Consider the following 22,861-nt stretch of genomic DNA (forward strand, 5'->3'; position numbering starts at 1 on the left):
CTTTTGTCTGTGCGAATTTACTTGCGCTAAGGTAGATTTTTTCCAAGCTTCAAAAAAAGTCGTTCTTCTTGCCTTCTGAAAAGAACAATCAAAATTGCTTTAGACCACACAGACGGAGGAAACTTTATCGTTATGCGTGAAAAATAGCGACGAAGAATACACCATACGATTTCGCAGTGTCAGAATGGTTGAAAATACTGAGTGTTCTTTTTTCGATGTAAAAAGGTTATTGAACGGAAAAGATGTGCTTGTAAAAAGAAAGTACCCTCCATGACGACAGATGATTGCACAATTTTAGTGAATTTACAGCTGTTGTAGCCACAGTTTCTGGATAAATTTAGCCCGAGAGGCTCAGGAATAGGCACATTGAATAAAGTGGGCGTCGCATTCTCCAGCTGAGACTCCAGACATGAGGACCCTACTTGTCGTCCTCGCCGCACTTCTCGTTCTCAACGTGGCCCTTGCGAGGCGTAAGTAAACTTTCTCTACGAGGCTTATTTACTGTGAAGTTTAGAAGCGAAGAACGCATTTATTGATAAAAGGCGTTCAGATACCATTGCGTTAAAGTACGCAGTTTGCAGATCAGCAGGCGGGCCTTTTTTTTTCTTGAAGCTACAGCTGATAAGCGACTGTTCCTGGGTTTCGTGTCGTAGTAGGAGTAGTAGTAGTCGGCGTAGCCGGTGAGCGTGTTGCCTTGGAAACCTGTCGGAGTGTGGCTACTGTGGAAGGAGGAGGGTACGGTGAGTGAGCGGGTAACAGTTGGGGGTTAACACCGAAACCATGAGGAAAGTGATTAGCTTGGCAAGAGGAGGAAGTGGTGAGGACGGATGAACCTCCAGCTGGACGACTTTTACCCAGGAAAGAGGAGGGTGCGACGGGAGCGTAAGAAGGCGCAACCGGTGGGTGGTTGTACCAGGAACAGCCTGGTGGTTAGTTACCTTGGAGGGAGCAGGAGGGTTACCGTGGAATGAGAGGCTATGGCGAGGGAGTAGTAAGGCGGAAACGGGGGGAATATTACTGCGAGACAAATCCAGAAGGCTGTTATGGTGGGAGGAGGAGGATTTGGCGAGAGCGGAGGGATCGCCAACCGGTGCCAGATTAACGGGGAGGGAGCAAAGTGTGGTGGGGAGCATGGGAAAGCTTAAGTGGAGCGTGCTGGCCTCGGAAAATACCAGGTGGCTAGTTACCCTGGAAGTAAGAGGAGGGTTATCTTGGAAGCAGGAGGGCATGACGAGAAATTTGGAATGCGTAACCGGAGGGATGTTACCACGGGAACCATTTATAGGGTGGTTAGCGCGGAAGCAGGAGGGAAAGCATGACGGGAGCGGAGGAATGTAGCGCTGTCCATCTGCGGCAGCTGCTGCGAAACGCGCAGCCCGAGGAGAGAGTAATTGGTGGCCCCGTACCTATACACAGCGGCAAACTGCAGTTGAGAGTTTGTCTGTAAACGAGTATGCGTCGAAAAATAAAGAGAGCGTTCTACGGATGCGCAGACTTGAAGTCGCCCTCAGATTGTCAGCCTCAAAATATTGTTAAATATAAATTGCTTTAATTGTGTCGCTTAATGTCGCGTTAGAGAGCGGTAATATACCTGTTACTATTTTTTGTACTTAGACTATATGCTCTACATTTGCTTAAAGTTCTTATATCATATATTTGTGAATGAGTATAGTGAGGAATGAGGAAATGAATATAAGGAAATGAGGGGCTCGTTTGACAAACACATGGAGGAAGCCAGCAGCCATCGAAACCAAGGTGTATAGTCCCAGAGAATGTTTCTATTGTTTTTCTTAATTTCTAGTGCTGATCAGTGGGAAAATAATACTTGGATTAATCTGTCGCTTAAAGAAAATTTCTTCTAAAGCAGCAGGAAAACAGCTATGCAGTCGGTGGTTTCCGAAACCACGACCTCCGAATATCGCGTCCGGTGCTGTACCAACTGAGCTACGGCTACGGCTGTCTTATCTGCTGCTCTCGTGGGTATTTATGTTTTTTGCGTGTAAGCGAACTTTCGGAGTGTTCACCAGCGCCACCCTCTTACTACAGAAGGAACAAGCTGTAGACGTAAATGGCCAATCTGCGCTTCAATCTCTTCAAAACGAACCTAGGTAAAAAACAAACGTCTTAACGTAGCTTACGTCAAGATGCTTGTGGGAAAGTGGTCATCTTGTCTCCGCTTCAATACTGCAGTGTTCGCCGGTTTCACTAACGAAGAAGCGGTAGAAATCCTATGAAGTACTTTATTTTTAGAAGCTAAGACTGTTTCCTGGCAGAGCTGACGCAGATGGTCTTTTTTAAAGAGATCCCGCTGACGTCATTTCTCACGCCACTTAGACGGCGGGACTTTCACCTAGTTCCTACAAAAACTGAAGTGCTCGCTCGACGGCCACTCCATTTACACCTAATGTCCGTCTTTTGTACTGGACGCGTAACATTCTCCACCGCTCCATGAAGGCCGCAAAGAATCAACGCGAAGAACCAGTCCAAGGAACTGCGTTCTCTTCCGCTGTTCAGCGGAGGCAAATAAATCGTTTTCGGCGGTTATACGTGCCGTTTGGAAGAGTACCCGCTACCTAACTGTTGGCCCCGACTGTGCTATTCTATCAGTGGCCACCAAGGCGGTCTACTAACTTGTCACGTGATTTTCCCACTCACGCGTTTCGCGATGTTTTCGTCTTGTTCGGTGCTACGCGTGCTCTTATGTAATTAAGTGCAACAGGTGTCCCTGGGGACGACCAACGTTCATCATGGTGGCGAAGGCTCTCTATAGCCGCTTTTATCTCTAAATTTGAACGACCCTCATCACTCGTAGAGCAGATGGGATGCGTGGCAGTTCGCCTTATAACATAAATCTACATTTACTCCAACTTAAGTATCACAATTTAATGACGAAATGTCGCACCCAAAGAGCCTAGTGAGACCTTTTCCTATATTCCAAGAAGCAATGAACCACAAAGTTGCCTATTAGTCGCTGTCGCCATTCTTCTGCATTCTCGCTATCAACGCACTAAACTTTCAACTTGGCCGCCTGGAGAGAAGGATACCGAGCAAGCGATTCTTCAGTGAATGAGGCCATCATTTTCGAAAAAAAAAAAGCGGCGGTTACACTCGCATTGGTCATCTTGAAGCTTCCAGTGCACTGAAAGCATTCCTGGCCACGATACTAGGCGGGAGGCAGATTTGGCAAAACCGATTTTATAGAGTTTCGATCCTTACAATTAGAATTTTAACATCTTTTGACATTTTACTGAAAGCTTTGAGCACAAGATTGGCTCAGCTAGAACAGCGACCTTATACACGCCACCACTGAACACTTGGTAGTCTGCACGCCTTAGAAGAGTTGAGTATTCAACAACGGCCAAAAAGCTTGGAACCGAGGCGGCAATACGAAGAGTTCTTATTCAGCTCAACCGATGACTGTTCTGGCTGATGAAAATTCTCCACTTGAACTTAAAGAGCTCGACTTTCCTCAGAAATGTCGTAGCTTGGTTCTCTGCACTTTGTGTAGCGACCGGAACCCAAGAGATTTTCTATGCGTTTTTCGTGGGTGCCTTCGCAAATCGAGATAATCACCACGTTTTTAAGAAGCGTTGTCCTGCAATCCGCCAAAAAATAATTCTTCATATGCAATTCGATCCTCGATGGAAAAGTGACAAAGCATTTCAAACCACAGGTGATCATGGGGTTAAAGAGAGCAGAAATACTCTAATGCACTGGTGCCTCAGGTTTGTGCCCAAGCGCTAATGTGTAATTCTAAGACACGACTGACATCACCTCCGCTGCTTTTCACATGGGGTGTTCGAGCTTACTACGTTGTTGTCATATGTGTTGCCCCAATAGAATTGCGGACAGGCAGACGCTGCTCGCTTCGGGTATCAGAGCACGACGGCCACATGCTTGTTTCTAACACATTTTTTTACAGCGGCTGGACCGAACCGTAACAAGAGAGGTTTCCAGGCTATTTTTAAACTATTTTCAGGAGGCTAAAGTGGTCAACAGAAGGTGACGGCGGCAGCTGGATACCGTATTTACGCACATAGCGAAGTGATTTTGTTCACAAAATGCGAGAAATTATTGGGTTTTGTTGATTACGGGGGATATAATATTATGAAAAAATTTCGACCAGTAATAATGTAGCAACACGTAGTCTCGTGAAATTTTTGCTTCATGCGGAAGTACACACCTCCTAAATATAAAAGGCAGATTTTAGCGCAGTAAACGTGCTGAGAGGCTACGTTAAATACCTTTATTTCAAAACCGCACATAAACTCTTGTAGCGGCACATAATGGTTTACAAAGGCAAAATCACAATTCAATATAGCACACAAACGGCTTTTGTGCGAAGCGCTACCGCAGCAAGCGGCTACTATCTATTGCATAACGAAGAGAGGACCACTCGAGACCTGCTAGGTTTTTGGATTCCCCGCAGAATGCTCTTAATCGCAGTTCGTCCTGTAAGGTGACGTATAGAAGTACTGAAACTCGATATGTAGTGTTTTTTTTTAGTAATACATAGTCCTTTAGGCTTTATAATATGTTGCTTATTAGCATACATCGTCACCAACAGGAGACTGAGCACCACAAGGGAAGGGAGCAATTATTACAGACGGTATAAAAATAATTTCCGACAGCCAAAGAGATGTTGTGTTGAGTATTCGAGCGCGTAGAATACGCGAGCTAATACGGTGCTTCTAATTGGCGCATAATACAAGTTTTGAAAATGCGCTGTTGGGTTAGAGAGCTGTGCCGTAAATGGCCGGCGTTCATTACTTCATAAGCGACGCTAATGAAGAGCTAGACGCCACTATTGCGAGCGAATAATCTCACTCGTAGCTTCTAACCACGGACCTCTCACTTTGCGTTGGTTCTTGATCCTTGCGTTCTATTTTCCGAGGGAATGGTTAATCTACGAGGAGCAGCCCTGTAGGAAAGTTCCTGACCTGCTCAGGAGAAAACTTCGAGCGTCAGGCTCTGTTGAGATTACCCAGTTTTAATATAGTTCGTAAAGCATGGTCTCAAAACTAGACCGAGCTTGATATGTTGCTCAGTGCTAGGTTGTCAATAAAACGCTTGAACAGGCTCCCTTTCCAAGAATTGCCATTTTGACCAACGTCGTCATATATGGGGAGGCTTCTTACTCACTTATGTAGACTTTTTTGTTTCGCTTAGGAAAGAGTAAACAAACGGTAATTAACGATGTGCAGACAAACTGCGAAACGGAAGTATAAATTTATCAGCGTTTGTAGTTACTCGTGCAATCTCGGCACCTACTCACTTTTTTAGATAATTTTAAGACATGTGTTGATGCAGTAGCTGGTAGGCGGAAGTCTAACCCAATTTTTCTACCCTTTAGATTACAACGCCAATTTTATCATCTTTTCTTCCTCCTCCCTCCCCACTGCTATGTGACCGCTACGCAGGTTATACGCCAAAAGTTTGTGAGCCATATTGGGGAGCCGCAGAAGGTGAGTATATAGTAAATTTTCCGGCGTTTTCCGCTCGGCTGAATCTAAATTCTTTAACTAAAAAGGTCAATGCGGAAATCAACAGCCGATTTATTTTTAAAAGTTTGCAACCATTGTCTGGAAAATCTGCAAAGAATGTCTGCGATGAACAGAATATCAGTTGCCATAATAATCATGTGCTATTAGGTAGGGATAATACTGCCCACTCGCCCAATTTTCTGTGGTTTACATTGCAAATGACGTGAAAAAAAACCAGCGAGAAAAGACGCAAGACCAGAGGAAGACGCACACAGACTGTCGCCGGACTTTCACCTGAATTTATTATGGTTCCACCACATATTTATAGCCACTACTTGCGCAGGCGCACATACGTGCCACATTCACCAAAGTCCGGACGTCATTACTAGCCAGATAAAAAATTCCATTCTTTGTCAGTGAGAATAACAGATGGGTCGCTGATACAAACACGCTTTCCAGCCTTTGCGTCCGTATCTCCGGCTCCAAGCGAGAACCTGCCTGCAAAACTAAGCACCAAACAAAGTTCACGAAGTGTGCTGTGGGGGTAGTATATTCTATCCCTACTTCTTGTGGGAAAATTTACATTGGGCAGACGGGGCAATGTTTGAACGAGCGACTCAGGGAACATAGGAGAACGCTGCGCTTAGGTACAGGGAGCAACCTGGCCATACATGTCAAGGAGTGCCAAAATTGCTCAGCTTTGCTGAACAATGCTACCATTATCGGCCGCGGGAAGTCCAGGCACGACCGCGAGCTGTTAGAAGCGTTTTTAATAAAAAAAGAAAAGAACGAGCGTGTTTGTATCAGCGACCCATCTGTTATTCTCACTGACAAAGAATGGAATTTTTTATCTGGCTAGTAATGACGTCCGGACTTTGTTGAATGTGGCACGTATGTGCGCCTGCGCAAGTAGTGGCTATAAATATGTAGTGGAACCTTAATAAATTCAGTTGAAAGTCCGGCGACAGTCTGTGCGTCTTCCTCTGGTCTTGCGTCTTTTCTCGCTGTTTTTTTTCACGTCAATATGTACCAACTCGCCCAACAATTCACGCTTCTGAACATTGCAAATGCTGTTGCGTTTTCTTGAAAATGATGTATTGTCTTTAAAAAGAGAGAAATGTCAAGACAAGCAGTTACATTCAAGCAGCTTTCAATCAGCCATCGCGTACAGTAAAGATTTACCCTGCAGCCCTCCCCACCACACAGTTAAACCTCGTGACGTATAGACCGGTGAACACTCTGCGACAATTTTTGAAGTGAGCAGCTGTGTAACCTAGCTCTGGAGGTCCGCCAAAAATTGCGCTGGCACACCACAGTCTACTTGCCAAATTCGCCAATGATGGCGATATCTGAACTCTAATATGTTTCTCTTCTGGCTGATAAAAGTGCCACCTGCAGTGAAAGTCGCATCTTTGTTTCTAGAATGCGGTATTCCATTGGCACAGTTTGTCATCAATATGCATTTAGTATAATTATATTTAGCGCCTCGTTTTTGTTGTCGGGGAAAATCAAAATGCGACACAGCGGATATATGTTGCCCTATTCTGGTTTGTTATATTACAGCACATAGTCTAATGAAGCGGTATTCACGGCTGCTCTGGCTTACCTACTTAGTGTGTTAGTTCGCTGTGTATGCAAGAGAAAAGAAACAGGCCGCAGCAAGTATCATTCTTGCATAGCAGCAGTGTAGGTTTTAGTTTTGATAACACCGTAGCCAATCACTGGTCCCAGCATAGTCTAAGTAAAAGTGAACACATTAACATTATAACGCTCGCCATTACCTACCAAACCAGCGACTAATAATGGAATAGTCACGGATACTGCCAGGAGAACAGAGCTGCAATTTTGTTTGTAAGCAATGTGTTGCTTATGAAGTATTCAGTGTTTGTTTGATGAAATGTTTTGCGCCAGAATTGATTTGGGTATACGAGCATAAAAGCAAATTAAGTACGGCAGGCACATGATAACCTATAGTTTTTTCCGCAATTTTGAAAAAAAAATATGCACCAATGTTTTCGCTTTCTGAGGTCGCACTTTATTCAATAATCATGGGCGGAGGCTTTTGATTGATCATTATATCATTCAATTGCGCGAAGTGCTTTCCTTTGTATCGTTATAAGGTTGCCGAATTAAGCAGGATTCGCATTTTCCAGGGTAAGCGTAAAATAAGCAATTCCTGAGAAAAACAGTATGTAATTTATATACAGTCGTCTCCAAATAATAGCAGCTATTGCATTCAAAGTGGAAATAAATTTAGAAACAAGCAACGCACATCCGTGTAATGCCTGACATTCACACACACAAAGGTAATAGACAAAGCTGTGGAGAAGCATTTTGTAGAATTTCAGTTTAGACACCATATACTTACAAAGTCACAATATAGATTTTTAAAGCACCTTCGAAAATAAATCGAAGTGTTAGAGAAGAACGAATATTTAGTAGGAGAAATCAAACTGAACAGAGCAGTCCAAGGCATATTCATTAATTTCAAAAAGCCGTATTGTGTTATAAATTATCAAATAATTCTCTGGAAGCATCAGCGCCAGACAAACGTGCTAATTTTTTCAGACAAGAATAAGCAAACCATTTTGACAAAACATGAATGTTTCAGATTTTCTTTGCTGAAAAAAGTGCTCAAGTCAAAGCACAACGCGTAGTGTTTAATTACCAAATGTCCTGGGACGATCACGTGGTTCACATTATTTCTAAGTTGTCACAAAATATTCGCCACCTTTTTCGCAACCAGTAAATCTTGCCTTTTTTTGTTACAATGCTAGTTTATTTCTTTTTATCCATTTTCTGTTAGCTACTGCATCCTTTTCTGGGGAACTGCGTACCAGTAAAAATGTGACAAAACTAGTTCTACTGCAAAATAAACTTTTATATTTTTAACAAACTACCTATGTTACATCGCAGAAGAGAAACATTTATATAGCGCATAATTATTCCAGCCACAAAAATCTAGGGCTCACGAAAATCTAGGGCTATCATCGGAGGCGAACATTTTAACCGGAATTCTTGAAGAAAACATCGCTTACTGGAAATATTTCAGGCTTGACGAAGTGCGAAGAAAGCTATGAGACTAAAATAGGGACATGTGGGAACTTAAAATGTTTTGAACAACATATTGTCAAGAAATTTTCGAAAACGGGATTCTATGACTTCCTGATGACCTACTGCAATAGGATACAAGACCACAACTTGTCACATTTAAAGAACTCCTAGTTTTTTTAGAAACTTATCTTGGTTCCTATTTCTTTTGCAGCGAAAACTCAATCGCTTTGTAGAATGGTGTTATTGCCGGAGGATATTGCTGTTTCTATCAAATATCTTTGCCATGTCTTCAAGAAGCTTTTTAGTGTTCTTTGATACAACTAGTGACATTGATAAGTGAAAGCACAAAACTCAAATCACAACTCGAACTAATTTTAGCTGCAGTGCACCGCAAGCTGACCAATAAGGTTTAGGCCTGAAAGACGCACCTGCAATTAGCAGATAAAATGGCGTCCGATCAGCTTGCCCACTGTTCTCAAATTGTGGGGCACTCTGGCAGGCGTCTTCTGTCGGAAACAGCCGGCAGAAGTTCAGCGCTGGGCATCCCAAGTGACCCAGCTGAGCAACGATGATTGCAGAACTGCTGATTCCAAGCCGGGTTTCATCAGCAAGGCACTGGTCGTTTGCTGGCATTGCCATCCCGTACTCGTCAGTGAAGCTGTGATGAGTACCGTGCGAACAGCAGATTAGGAAGGCATTTCTCTCAATATCGTGTACACTGCCTTTTCCAAAGGCGTGCTGTAGCTATCACTGGTTTCTTTAACTCTGGCTAATTTGCCATCCTTGATATGGCAAATAGGGGGCATTTCATGCCAACTAGAGAATGTAGAATAGACATTGCTATTTTTCAGAACAGTAAGTGCGCAGCAAGTACCCCGTAATTTTTTTGCGCACGTATTTTTTTCAAATACAATACCAGTAGTTTTCTTACTACATTATCGTCATGTGCATCGTGGACAGAGGGAGAGAGAGAGAAACAACTTAAATGAAGCACCAGTCAATGAACGCAAGGAGAGAAGTCCATCTCCCCCGTCGCCCCAAACCATCGGCCGGAATCTCTTGGGACAAAGCAGCAGCAAGGGCTTGACTGATGATGTCCAGAAAATTATTGCACAATCTCAACTGTATAAATAGTGTTGTTTCTTTAACTAAGTTTCGAACTTTGCTGACAGTTTGAAAGGAATTTTTTATATGCGTGTAAAAAGAAATAGCGCGATTGGGATATCCCTTTTGAAACTAAGGAAATGACTTTCGTGAGGTCTGCACCTATTTTAGGCGAAAAATGTTTGCTTTAAACAGCAATAATAAAGCCGCCTCAAAGGGCTAACTCTTTTTCTGTCTTGGGAAAAATTGCTCTATATTTAAAACCATATTCCGCTTCAAAGAAGATAAGGTATAAAATTCATTGCAGTCACTCGAACCAAAGTCTATTGAACAAGAATTTTCAAAAATATGAGCTTCGGTAAAGTGTTCTATATTTTATCTAATTTTATAAGCGAAAGCAAAATTTTCAGGCAACACTTTAAGAAAAAAATGCAATTGTGGCTGTTTCAAAAAGTAAATTACTTTAAATAATTTTTGAAATGACAATTGCCTGCCTTTACAACTGAAAAAAAATCTAAAATAATAAAAATACCAGCTCATTTAGTTTTTTGGCCGTATTCCATAAAGTTGGGCACACCATTGAGCGAAACAGCTGGATGAACCCTTCGCGGTGTCGTTGCAGTACCAAATCGAAGACAAACTTTGCGGAAGCCCCACAAATGCCACAAATAGCATCGGGAACGTGAAAACATTTTACAAAACGGTTGCGTAGTCCAGCAAAACTCACCCAAATAAGAAAGTAACCAAGGCGCTGTCATCCGTGCTTGTACTCCAGGCATTTTTTGATCGCTTAATTAAAGTTGGATAACGAGGTGGCATCCTCAGAATCAATGCTACCTATGTAGGCGATTGAGTCAACCGCTGCTGGACGCTGTTGGCTCAGAAGACCTGCCGCATTTCAGCGCGCGCGCGGGCTATGGTGGCATATATAGAGGCCCAACACAACGTCTTCACTGCACTGTTTTCACAACCGGTTTATGAATCGTTGCGACGCGAAAAAAAAAGAATAAACAATAAATGTAAACTAAACTCCTTTTTTTAGCTTCAAATGAAATGGCGCAGCGTGTTTACGAGCAGCGCGGAAGCGTTTCAATCTGGCGTTCGCATTCATCGTTAGTTGGTCAGCATTTGCAAGTGAGCGCCGCAGAGATAGAGGTATACAGTGGCGGCGATTATCTTGAGAATTGGTGCGAGATAATTGGTGTCAAGTGCGATGCAAAAAAATAACATTATAAAAATACCGAGAAAATTATTTCCTTGATCCTTTAAACATAGGCGCCAGAAATTTGATGTCGCTCAGTCGGCCTTTAAAAGAAAATCTCCAGGTATATTTTAATAGATGCAACAAAACTGGTTTTTTCGCTTATATGAAGGGTATTTTTTTTAATATGGGTACGCGCTTGAATTCTCTCGATTGTAGATCGGGTGACAAAACCTAATATGGAGGTGCACAACATCTTTAAAAAAATTTGTCATGTTGAGGCTCCGCTTTCATTTACACAAGAGGCTGACATTTTTTTCTTCAAATATGAGTGAACTGATCCCATCGCAACTTTCTGAGAAAGAAAGTACATTATATATTTCCAAGCACGTTTTTAGGAGGCTAATTTCTTTTACATGACGAAATCAGCGAAAATGTTTTTAACGTAACAAAACAAAAACTTCTCGAATGTGCGGGGAATTGACCTAATAGAGATGTAAACATTTTTATGCAGAAGAATATTAAAGTTCCTCTATGTCAACTGTACTTTTGCCAAACGCGTTCGCATTTTTAGAAATGCTGACAAATCAGTTAAGAAAGTACTTCTGATAACTGCGATGCGGATTCTAGTAATGATAAGCATTGATTCATTTTTTAAACACATGTTCGCGTTAGGAAGCCTGAAATAGTCACTCACGGAATTATTCCCGAAACTGCATTCATATCAATCAAATGCATTGCAGCGAATAACACAGCTTGGTCAGTGAACCTATTCAGAAAATGTATAATACGAGAACGATGGTGGCCTATAGTGATTATTCCTCGAAGAGACACCTCTGATTAAACATTTTGCATGGAATGGGTGCACTTCGCGTATTTTGTGAGCACTGTTATATTCTTGCGACCCTTTCCAACACTGATTATTTTTGGCGTCATTTCTAGCACTTTCTGGCTGCAGAGGATACGAGAAATGTGTGCGAGGCTCGGCAACCTGCGGTGAAAACAACTGCGCATATATCAGAAGAGGACCCAAGCCTCTGCTATGCACGGCTGACCTCTCTTTTAGGTGTTTCTGCAAAAAGAATCTTTGGAGAAACCGCTTCGGAAAGTGTGTCCCAAAAAGAAGTTGCTCTTAAATCTAACGGAAGTTTCGCATCAGAAGAGCCTATAGCTGCACGCTTCTCCGTCATTGGAAAATAAATAAAGCACCAGTGGTGGTCTGTGCATCCTATGCAGACTCTTTTTTTTCTTATTTTTTAAATTCAAATTCAAATTATTTATCTAATTTTCTAGTAACAAGTTTTCAGCCTGCAAATTAAGGAAGCGATTTGTGCTTACTCATTTCCAATCTCGATCTAATCGCCTTCGTCCCTTTGCGCAGTTTTTTTAAAAGATGTAATATACCTACGAGGCATCCTGCGCAATCGAGAAAGTTGTGCGGGTTGGCGAGTGAATATTTATACATTTATACACTTGGCACCAGCGTGAAAGACGGAGACAGAAACGAGGCACACAGGAGAGCCTGTGGAACACAGCTGGTTCTTTACTAGTTGATACCAGTCTGCCAGCATAAATTGAAAGGCGGAATTTGCTGCTGCTGTGGCTCAGTGGTTATGGTGCTCGGCTGCCGACCCGAAAGACGCGGGTTCCATCCCGGTCGCGGCGGTAACATTTCGCCGGAGGGGAAATCTTGGTTAGATATTTTGGTACCACCCGCCGCGGTGGCTGAGTGATTAGGGCGCTCGACTACTGATCCGGAGTACCCGGGTTCGAACCCGACCGCGGCGGCTGCGTTTTTATGGAGGAAAAACGCTAAGGCACCCGTGTTCTGAGCGATGTCGGTGCACGTTAAGCGCCCTTTAATTTCATACAATAAAGAAAAGCAATTACAGTCCACTGTAATTGTTTTTATTTATTGCATGGAAGTAAACCTACTCTAACATGCTTCAGTTCCGATTTAACCAGGTAGCGTCCAGATGTCTAGGAAACGTACCTTACTAAGGCGTATGTACTAAGGCGTGCATGAATAATTTATCAGCGTAAACATTAGACGGGTTAATTAAGCTGTATGTCGCACCACGCGTAGCAAGCACTCGAGGTAAGAAAGAACAGACGGCACTCAACATCATTCTGGCGTATGTGAGCCAAGTTCCCTTCGCGGTAAAGTGCAATGTGACGCAGCACTTTTCGCACAAAATGTTTAAGAAGCAGATTTTCTCCCAGGGCCCACGCTACGGCGCAGGCCAATCGGCTGCCGTAAACGTATCTTCGAGATATGTACTGAGGCGCGCATGAATAACTTAATTATGAGCATAAAAATTACATATCCCAACTAAGCAGTAATAATAATAATAATAATAATTGGTTCTGAGGGAAAGGAAATGGCGCAGTATCTGTCTCATATATCATTGGACACCTGAACCGCGCCGTAAGGGAAGGGATAAAGGAGGGAGTGAAAGAAGAAAGGAGTAGCGAAGTACATTTCCGGTGAATTTCCTTGGTGCATGGCGTGCAGTCGCCGCGCCACCATGCGCCGCCCACTGAAACCCCAGCACGCAATGTACGGCGATGGTCTGGCAGATGGCGCGCGTGTAGTGAATTCACAGATGTACTTCGAGTTATACATTGCGGCGTTCAGGAACGGGAGACAAGGCGCATTCGCACGAAAATCACACTTATACAAAGTCATTGCAAAGAAAAATGTTGCGACTAATAGAAAGGAAAGAAGCGGTAGAAGTACTAGTATAAACACCTGCTAAAAGATCCAAGAGTACTTGAACTGAGAAATATCACGTGCCGCCTGCAGTTAGTACTCAAAACTATAAAAGCAAGTGGAGGGAATGTCAAATGCCGACGTTAATTGGTGTTTCGCAAAGGCTACTTGAGTGAGGGAAATTTCACAAAAACTCTGAGAAAGTGCCGCGTTCGCTAAAAGCAACCACTAGACTAGCACGCTGACTCGAGGAACAATTGAAATGGCGAGACGGTTATAAAATACCATTCACTAGTTCACCGACGGGATGATCACGCCCTTAACCGAGGTTTACCGCCTCCCGCAGTGAATCCTTTGACAGCTGCGGGATAGATATTCTTTCGTCGTCGCGTTCCCTTCGGCGGGGCACGATGGGGGGCACCCTGTGTCCTCTTTGTAAAACCTGCACTCTCCTGCGTGCGAGAATTGTGGGTGCGACGAAACTATAGAACACGTTTTTTGTAACTGCCCTCGGTTTCAGCCTGAGCGTGCACTCCTGGCTGCAACACTCCGCCGCTTAGATCCTCGGCCCCTTACTGAAGCCAAGATTCTTGGTCCTTGGAGTAAGCCTTCATCGCAGAGGACAGCTTTGAAGGCACGTTTAAAGTTATTGAAGGACTCGGGACTGAGTGCGAGGTTGTGAACTGTCAGTGTGTGCCCTGTATACCCTGCAAGTAACGGCAAACGGACACATGGAAAAGTGATCATATCCTTTTGTTCTCTCCCTTTTCTATCTCTCCCTCCGTTCCGCTTCCCACGTGTAGGGTAGCATAACGGGTGCTGCCTAGTTAACCTCCCTGCCTTTCCCTCTCTTTCTCTGCACACTCTGTCCTCGCGCCAATTGGTGGTCACGCTGAACAGAATAAAGCATGGAAGACCGTGAGTAGATAAAGGGCACAAAAACACAGCACACAGGAAAAGAAAAGGCACGAGACAGACGCTACTTGCAACTGTTTATTGAATTCAAGAACGGCTTATTTATAGCCAAGATGAAGGCTTGGTGTAAACGGAGAAAAAAGCAATATAACAAACAAGAGGGAAAATAACATATGCGAGGGAAAGGATACTACACGGGAGGGAACAAAAGTGATTCGACTCTTCTAAACTTATCTAAAAATATACTTTCATTCTTATGAATGACCAGCGATGGGGTGCTAAAACAGGAACTCCCGCTTTTTCTATTGCGGTGGGCTTCTAGCAGTTCACGGGCAGTCTTATCTTTACTTCTACATAATATCTGAGTGTCTTGGAGCTTTGCCTCACAAATTCTCTGCTCTTCTTTGCCACAGTACTTGCAATGATGACAAGCCGATGTATTAATGAAAGTCTAACGTAGCATAAAAGCTCGCTAAGACCTAGTACCAACTTTGGTTGAGCGCTAACAATGGACGTTTAGTAGTAATGGCTTCTGGCTCAGAGACCATGCTTTTTTCTTCTACGCCATCCTTTTAAAAGGCGTTTTCCGATTCTCCTCTCCATTTCTGATCTTCTGACTGATTATTTATTTTCTTCTCGTGCTCTGGTGTGTGCCACGCCGAAAAAGCACACGTTAGGATCATCTGCACTGCTGCGTATGCTAGTGCAGTAATGTTGTAAGCCTTTTGACAAGTCTTTAAGGAACTTCGAGCTCAGTATCCGTGTACTAGCTACGTGGATGTGCACTCTCATGAAGAGCTCGTAAATGGTTAGCAGTAAGCGTACTGGTTGGCAACTCTTCTGTCGCTCTTCGAAGAACCGAAAAACATTGATTGATTAACGGTGCAATGCTATGAGAAGTCTGTCCCCCTTGACGCAATAATCTGCCTTCTTCAAGGAACTAAAGCACTTCTCGAGACAAAAATTCTGAGGACAGTAAAGTTTGCTTACGTGGAGGAATGCGAAAGCATGTTTTTTGAGGATAACTCCTCGTCTCTCTTTGCTCCTTTTTTTCCTCTAAGGAGCATTGCACAAGAAGGTTCGCACAATTACTATAACTAAATCCCCTTTTCAGCTCAATCACACGTTCTGGCTTCCAAACATGGCCATAATGTGGGTAGTGCAATGCTTGTCAAGACATTTAGCTTCTTCTTTGACTATGTGGAGTTTTCTTAGTCACCGAGTTAAGCAATTTACATTTTTTGACGCTTCATTGCAGCATACAAAGTATCACTGTTCGCCACAATTAGTCATTGCTTCTCTATCACACCGTTCCTGAAATTTTAGCGATGCATTTGAACGCTTCTAGATAATAACGGGCAACACCTCCCCCCCCCCCTCCCCCCCCCCCCCCAAAAAAAAAAGCTTGGTAGAAAATTGCAAAAAAGGCGCTTCGTTAGTATAAACAAGACATTGATAGTGCGCAGCAATTGCTTCAACGTCGTCTCAATTCTAAAAGAGAAAAATTAATTCAGAGTTGAATCCTATGCGTGCATAATCGGTTCGGTTCCCCACAACAAATTCTTCATTGTTGCGCTCAGGTAAAGATTCTGTGAAGACATCGCCTTTGGCACAGATTTTTTCCACAAATATTATTTCTGCATCGAACGGACACTGGAGTGCAGTCACATGGAACACAACGTGGTTTGGCCGATGAGTTTGCCGTGATTTTTTGGAATATTTTGGGATGTAGCTAGATATAAAAGTAGCGGTGCTTTTTATGTACAGACTATGACTGGCGTTTTTAAAAGAACAACGCTTCGATATGACAAGTGCAAGAAAACAAAACTAACCGCCGATGTCGGCAATAAGAATTGTTTCCTCAATTGCAAGTGGGAAAGACATATTCGGGATTTGCTAATACCCCGCTTAGTATAATTCATACGAATGATTATAATATTCAAATATAAGGAAAAATTATTCAATATTTTGAACGCTTTTATTTTATGTGTACGATTTGTTTTATCGCGTTGTAGGTCATGCTATAAAATTCATTTCGTAATTTTCATCCATCACTGACGAAACCAAGCTGCAATGGCGTTGCTGAATGAGACTATGACCTTAGGCAGGAGAATAATTCGTTTCTGGCATCTCACGCTTTATGGCAAACGCTCTGGGGGAATATTTAGCATTCTATTGTTCCTGAGTTGTAATGATGATTAATCAACATTTATTAAGCCCGAAATAAATTGGTGGTGCACGCAAGCACCAGACGGGGTGGTTCCCTCCTGGCCCCTGCCCGTCAGTGCGAGCTGAATGGGTGAGGCGGGGCTGGATAACAAGGTATCCCATCGCTCAAGGGGTTGGTGATTGGGGGTGTTGGCGGGAAGGGGAGAAGGGGGGGGGGGTCTTGAGTTCTGTGCACTTTGCCGAGACGTGCGGCCGGGTGCCCTTTTCTCGTTTGCAAAAAGGAGAGAGCCTATCGTGTTCCGTAGGATACATGGGGTTCATCAGTACGAGATGCGAAAGCGATCCCGCCTGCTCTCGACGCAGGATCGTCTGTTGTTGCCTGAGTTGTAAATAAGATCGGTTTTATTTCAAACGAAAAGACGGATCAAAGAAATTAGGTAAGGAGAGAAGGCATGTTTGTGTTTTAACACGTTGTACTGAAGTCGAAAAACTGCCGTCTCATATCTAACGTCTACAAAACCTACTAAGCTACAATAACTTAGCCTTAACCTTGATTATAGCTCGCTGCGCAGGCGTTAGGCACCGGCCCCATTCACTCTGCTCTGCTATTAGAGAAGTGAGCTTTAATTATGTATATTATGCATCGTAATCATGAAGATCGATCAAACAGCGCGAGCAATCATTATTGGCCGTGTGCAGCAGCTACATCACCACAAGCAGGGATAAGTCTATGTGCATTACTCAATACGGCGCCTACAGAAAAGGTCGCGCAGAAGGCTTTCAATGTTCCTCACACGTTTTTGCAACCGCAGGACGGCTATGAATGAGAAATTTGTTATTACCTGCATATGCGGGTAAGGACTATATCTGTATAAGTGTCGCTCCCACCAAATTGAGAGCCAATAATCTAAAGAAAGAAGAAATATCGGTTGAAATCAACTAATCCACACTGCTTCACGCGTTCGCCAAGGAGCTGCCAGATCACGACAGCTGCCATGCTTCTACCATAATAATTAAAACCAGCAATACTGGGCAAAAGCATTTTTCTACGGGAAAGACGTTATGAACGCATTTTTTAAATATATTGTAAGATTTTATTACCCCAATCAATATATCCGCAGATCTCCCGTGCACAAGCTCGCATTTGTTTGCTACTAATTTTATTGCTACGTACGCAAGTAACACTTGTTGCTTGTTGCTTGTTGTTGTAAAAACGTTAGTGCAAATCATGACACATTCACAAGAAAAGTGGACAAGACAACGCGCTACTGACAACTGATTCCTTTATTGAAAAAACACCAAATATATAGGCACACCGTCACATCAGCTATCAGCTGCGGCAAACGTCAGAATGGTGTAAAGGGTCATAAAAGCGAAAAAGACACAATCGCGAATAAAGACACACTCGCAAAAAACACGACGTAGCTAGAAACAAAAAAAAAAGCGGTGGAAGAACAATAAAAGGCAAGCCACGTGGTGTATAGGGCCGAAGGAGCATGATTGACAGGGTGATGACAAAACGAAAATGCATTAAAAACGTAAAAATACAGAAAAAGCACATGAGACAAGAAAGCCCTTCTAAAAAGGATTTGTCCACTGAACGCATCAGATTAAATCGCGAAAAAAGCACCTGCACACGTGCTCGTACTCAGGAAAATTATTTTAAAAAGCCTTAATTAGTTTGGTACACGAAGATCGATGTATCGCTAACGGCACTGAGATCCTTTTTCCTGATCAGAAAAGCTTCTTTTTTTTTTCACGGGACACTCGATCACGGCCTCTACCTAATACAACGGTTTTCTAAAAAAATGGCCCTGCAGGAGTTTAGTTCACAGTCCTTGCAAGGAAGAGACAGATTCGAACCTGTTACAGTCCAGTTTGCTGCAGCTCATAGGTGATGTAACAGTGTGCCTATATATTTCGTGCTTTTTTTTTCAATAAAGGAATCAGCCGTCAGTAGCGCGTTGTCTTGTCCACCTTTCTTGTGAATGTTTCTTATTTTGAGCTAACATTTGTACGTAGAGTTATTGCTGCGTTATTGCGTCTCATTCAAATCCTTCCCCATTTGTTTTCTATGGAAGTCTTAACGTTTTTTGCGAGTGATGGAAAAATTTAAAAAAAAAGATTTTATACGCATTGGAAGGAAGGAACATCAACTTCAATATTTTCGCAAAAGTACCTTACAATATTGTATTAGCCAAATTATCGTCCCATGAGGTTGACATACATTATTCAGCATGCCCCGCTATGCAGCTGAGTAATATCATTTGCATTCGTGCCGCATCTTGAGCCGCCCGTTTTGCCAATCTGCCACAGATCACAGACTCCGATGGGGAGTACACGCCTGACCGCGTACGATGGAGCTTTCGATTTAGAGTTGTCGCATACGCCAAACTACATAAAAAGCGGCCGGATGATTGACGAGCTGCGCGTAGACCGGGTGAAACCTGTGTGGGTCAGCCAGTAGGAGAGGCTTCCTCGGACGGAAGGCCTTGATGGTTCTGGGCGGCAGACGCGCCCACCTCCCTGACCGCGTCAAGCCTCGTCTTGCCGAAGCACACCCACAGCTGACAGCCATCCCTGTCGGTATGAGGAGCCTGCTACAGCCGCATGATATATATTTACATCAGTTCACCTTTTAGAGCACAGTTGAGACGCCTCTACAACGAATAGATGGGAACCGCCAACCACGAACTGGCGCCAGCTGGTGTGTTTGTGGATTTTGAATTCGTGGCGTTCTGCGTCGAGGCATTGTTGCGAAAACATTGAAGTTATAGGCATTTCGAACGTAGTTAATGAAAAGGAAGATGACTACATTTATGCGGGTGTTGACGATGACGGCTCAAGCAGCAGCGACATTGATAAAGAACCCTAGAGATATTCGGAACTAGGTAGTAGATGTAGCGTCAAACTGTAATTGCCAAATAAGTAGTTTTCTCAGATTGAAAAATGAACTTAAAAATGCTGCTTTCACGTAAGGCGCGCACCCCGGGGACATTTCGAAAGAAAAAATGTGGTGCTTACCCGCATATATGCGGTATTTTTGTCAATTAAAAAATTCTCAAGGGAAATAATTTTCGATGACGCGGTGGCTGACTCCCCTAGTGACGTATAGAGGTCTTTTCGCTAAATCCGGTGGTTGAATAGCTGACTTGTACTTAAACAATGCGAACGATTGCCGAAAATAAGGTACCATGTATGTTTGATTTTTTCTAAATTATATTCTGCAAGTTATATAATACTTTTATATGAAATTGCCTGGACTCTTTACACCGATAGAATATCTGCCACTGAGTGCGATCACATCTCTTTGCCAATACTTCAGTTAAAGGGCATGAGCAAAAATTCTTTCTCACCAGCAACTCAAGTTACATTTGGAGAATAGGCTCCAATACCACAAATCTTACTTCTACTTCGGCCTAGATCAGTCATTTCCCTTCCAGAACTATAATTAGGAAGGAAAGGTGGTAGCTGAGGCTTTCCCTATAGCGCTGAGTAAGGAACAAATGTGTGAGCTCGTAGTCAATGAATCATGCTTTCAACTTAGGAAATCGCCTTATAGAATGTGTCACTTCGCAATCACAGTTATAGCTCTTCTCAAAGTTCGAGCTTATAACCTCTGCCCTTCACCGTTCGTAACATGTTCTCATCTTTCACGCTTACTGGTTCTCTATCCCTCCTTTTCTCTTTTGTTATTTTTGTGTTTGTTCATGTTTTCATGTTTTTGCCTGTCTCCCCGTCATCTTTACTGTTTTCTTGTCCTCTTATTTTTATCTGACCTGCGTTTTATTTACCGCGTCCTCAGTGTGGTTTCTATCCATTGTCGACAATATTTAGAGCATGATTCGATCACAGTGAAGCATGTTAAACTTAGGACTTCTTTCTCGCTTTCTTGCATTTTTATTTAAAGTCTTTTTTGTTTTTGCCCGGCACCTTTTGACATACTTTACCTCTTCTCGTCAGTCTCATTCATTCGCTTTTCGAGGTTTTCTCTCCTTCAAGTCTTATTTAGCCTTGCGCGTATCGCCTTTACGCTCCTGACGCCTTTCATTCTCTTTTTCTTTTGTTTTTGACTTCTTGTTCTATTTGGCCTTTAAACTACGACTGGTGATGTTACTCTCCTGTTAAATAATCGCCACATACGAAATGTTTGGTTGCGGTAACATAAAACAATGCCTTATATCATTTCGATTACTGGCGTCGGACGTTAAAGTTGTATTTCTTATCTGGTTACTTCGTCTCCGTCTTTTTCCGTAGCGACTTCAAATGAACAACGTAAATGGCAGAAATAGGGTACTTCGACAGACGACCTTCTGAATTTCTAGAGATTGCTTTTTATTTTGATATTCACCATCCTTGGCGTACAGAAGGTTTGTCTTTTGTTTTGGAGACCTCTATCACGAAAAAAAAGACATCAATTATGGCCGCGAATGCTTTATTCTAAGGTTCACGTAAGCTTGTCTACACGTATTGCAAAATTACCGACGTATGTGTTTCCGAGTTAGAAAATATATTGCACAAACTTAAACAAAGCTCAAAGTAGCAAGAAGTATGGAGGACTGTAAAAAAATATATTCGTTATTTTGGATACCTTATGCTAACATTGTACACTTTATAAATATTAATTAGCATTAAAGACCTGCGGCTTCATATAACCGCTGTGGGAGATATAGCATCCTAAAAAATTTTTATGGAATATTGGGCACGTTAGGGTGATTTAAAGATATCAGTTTTCTGCATGCTTAAAACACGCAATACAAGGTTACTTTCGGTTTTATTGTCGCAGTTCGAAATAAAATGTAATAGCTAGTGTGCGAGAATTGTGAACAAAAGTCCCTGAATAAATACAGCGTGAGAGACTAAGTCTGAATGAGGGATTTTTGCTTTGTTTATTATTATAGTTTAGTGCATTACAGACCTGATACGGCGTAATGAGGACGTCATTCTAATTTTTTTCCTTGAAGGTGGCTTTACCACAATGATATACGCAAAATACGCCCCAAAAAATGCGTCCATCCTAGTCGTCTTCTCCTCCGTGCTTCTTGCTCAGTACCCTTGCTTAAGTTATGACGACCGACTCGCTCAACAGCATGCACTCAAATGTGCACAGGACTGAAAGCCAAAAAAAAAAAACAGCCCGCTGTCAGTCACTGTTTAATTTTATTTAACAGAATTTTCCAACGCTACTGTAACCCAGACAGTCAAGACAGTTGTCATTCAGCTCCTTTGATAGAAAAGCTGCCACACTCTTGACAGTCCAAACTGCGTTTTCTAAAACTTCGCTCAGGTTGTGATTTAATGAATGGGGTTTGAAAATCTCTCCTAGCCGCCCGCATTTTTTATTTCTTTAGTAGTGCAGGTAACTCTCGGTATTAGCACAATAGTCGTTCCTAAGCTGACACATTGTCGCGTAGCGGTGACTGCAGACCGGAAAGCAGGAAAATAGCGAAAAGGGCTTGTAAAGGAAACTTTATTAGGGCTGATTGCGCTCTCAGAAAACTGAATGACTAGGCAGCGGCAATAGCAACAAGTGTGCTCGGCGGTCGTCAAACAATCCCCGCCGCTTTCGACCACGCTCAATTTAAAGCTGACAAGGAAGTTTCGAGATACGGATGGCATATTAACCCCAACAGCCTCGGTTTTAGCGGCTTTGCGTGAATGCGACCATTCGAGATAATTATGGTCGTATCTAGCTGCACAAACACCGATAAAGTCGCGTGCCGGCAGCATGGACATGAGCAAATATTATTAGAAAACTTCGGGCCATTGCTCACAAAGAAGCGTCGAACGAATTCTTTGCAATGAAAAGAAAATTTGCCGTAATTAAACATAGGGAATGCAAAAAAAAAAATCAGTGAGGACGTAAACGCAGTCCATTAGCGTGCATAATGAGGCCGTAGGCGAAGAACGTGTACAACTTCTGGGCGTGCGAGGCGCTGCTGAGACGCTGTCGCTCTGTCGGAGTCTACTTCGTAGTAAAGCTCTCGACGTCCACGAATGATCTTGTTCGGGCCCAAGTAGCAGGGCAAAAGCTTTGCACTCAGCCGCAGCGGGAAATGGGCGTCAATACACATGCGCGGTCATCCGGCTTGCATTCGCATGGCGCCGGCGTAGGTTGTAGCGCCGGGCGTCTGTGCGATGTCGGTCTTCAATGTGCAAGCAGGCCAGGCGTCGTGTTTTTCCGCGCACTGTAGGCAGGCGGCGATGTCGTGTTTGTGTTCT

General features: G+C 43.1%; 1 long non-coding RNA gene across 1 annotated transcript in view; it reads left to right on the top strand.

Annotated features, from left to right (window-relative positions):
* The first annotated feature begins 333 nt into the window (after window positions 1–333).
* The window catches only part of LOC144135346 (uncharacterized), a 193,802-nt gene continuing 171,274 nt past the window's right edge, over window positions 334–22,861 (top strand). Inside the window, exons 1-2 of the long non-coding RNA XR_013315460.1 lie at window positions 334–470; window positions 5,421–5,465. This is a non-coding gene — a long non-coding RNA (uncharacterized LOC144135346). The remainder of the gene's footprint in view (window positions 471–5,420; window positions 5,466–22,861) is intronic.

Source organism: Amblyomma americanum, chromosome 5 (genome assembly GCF_052857255.1).
Source record: "Amblyomma americanum isolate KBUSLIRL-KWMA chromosome 5, ASM5285725v1, whole genome shotgun sequence".
NCBI classification, from domain to species: Eukaryota; Metazoa; Arthropoda; class Arachnida; order Ixodida; family Ixodidae; genus Amblyomma; species Amblyomma americanum.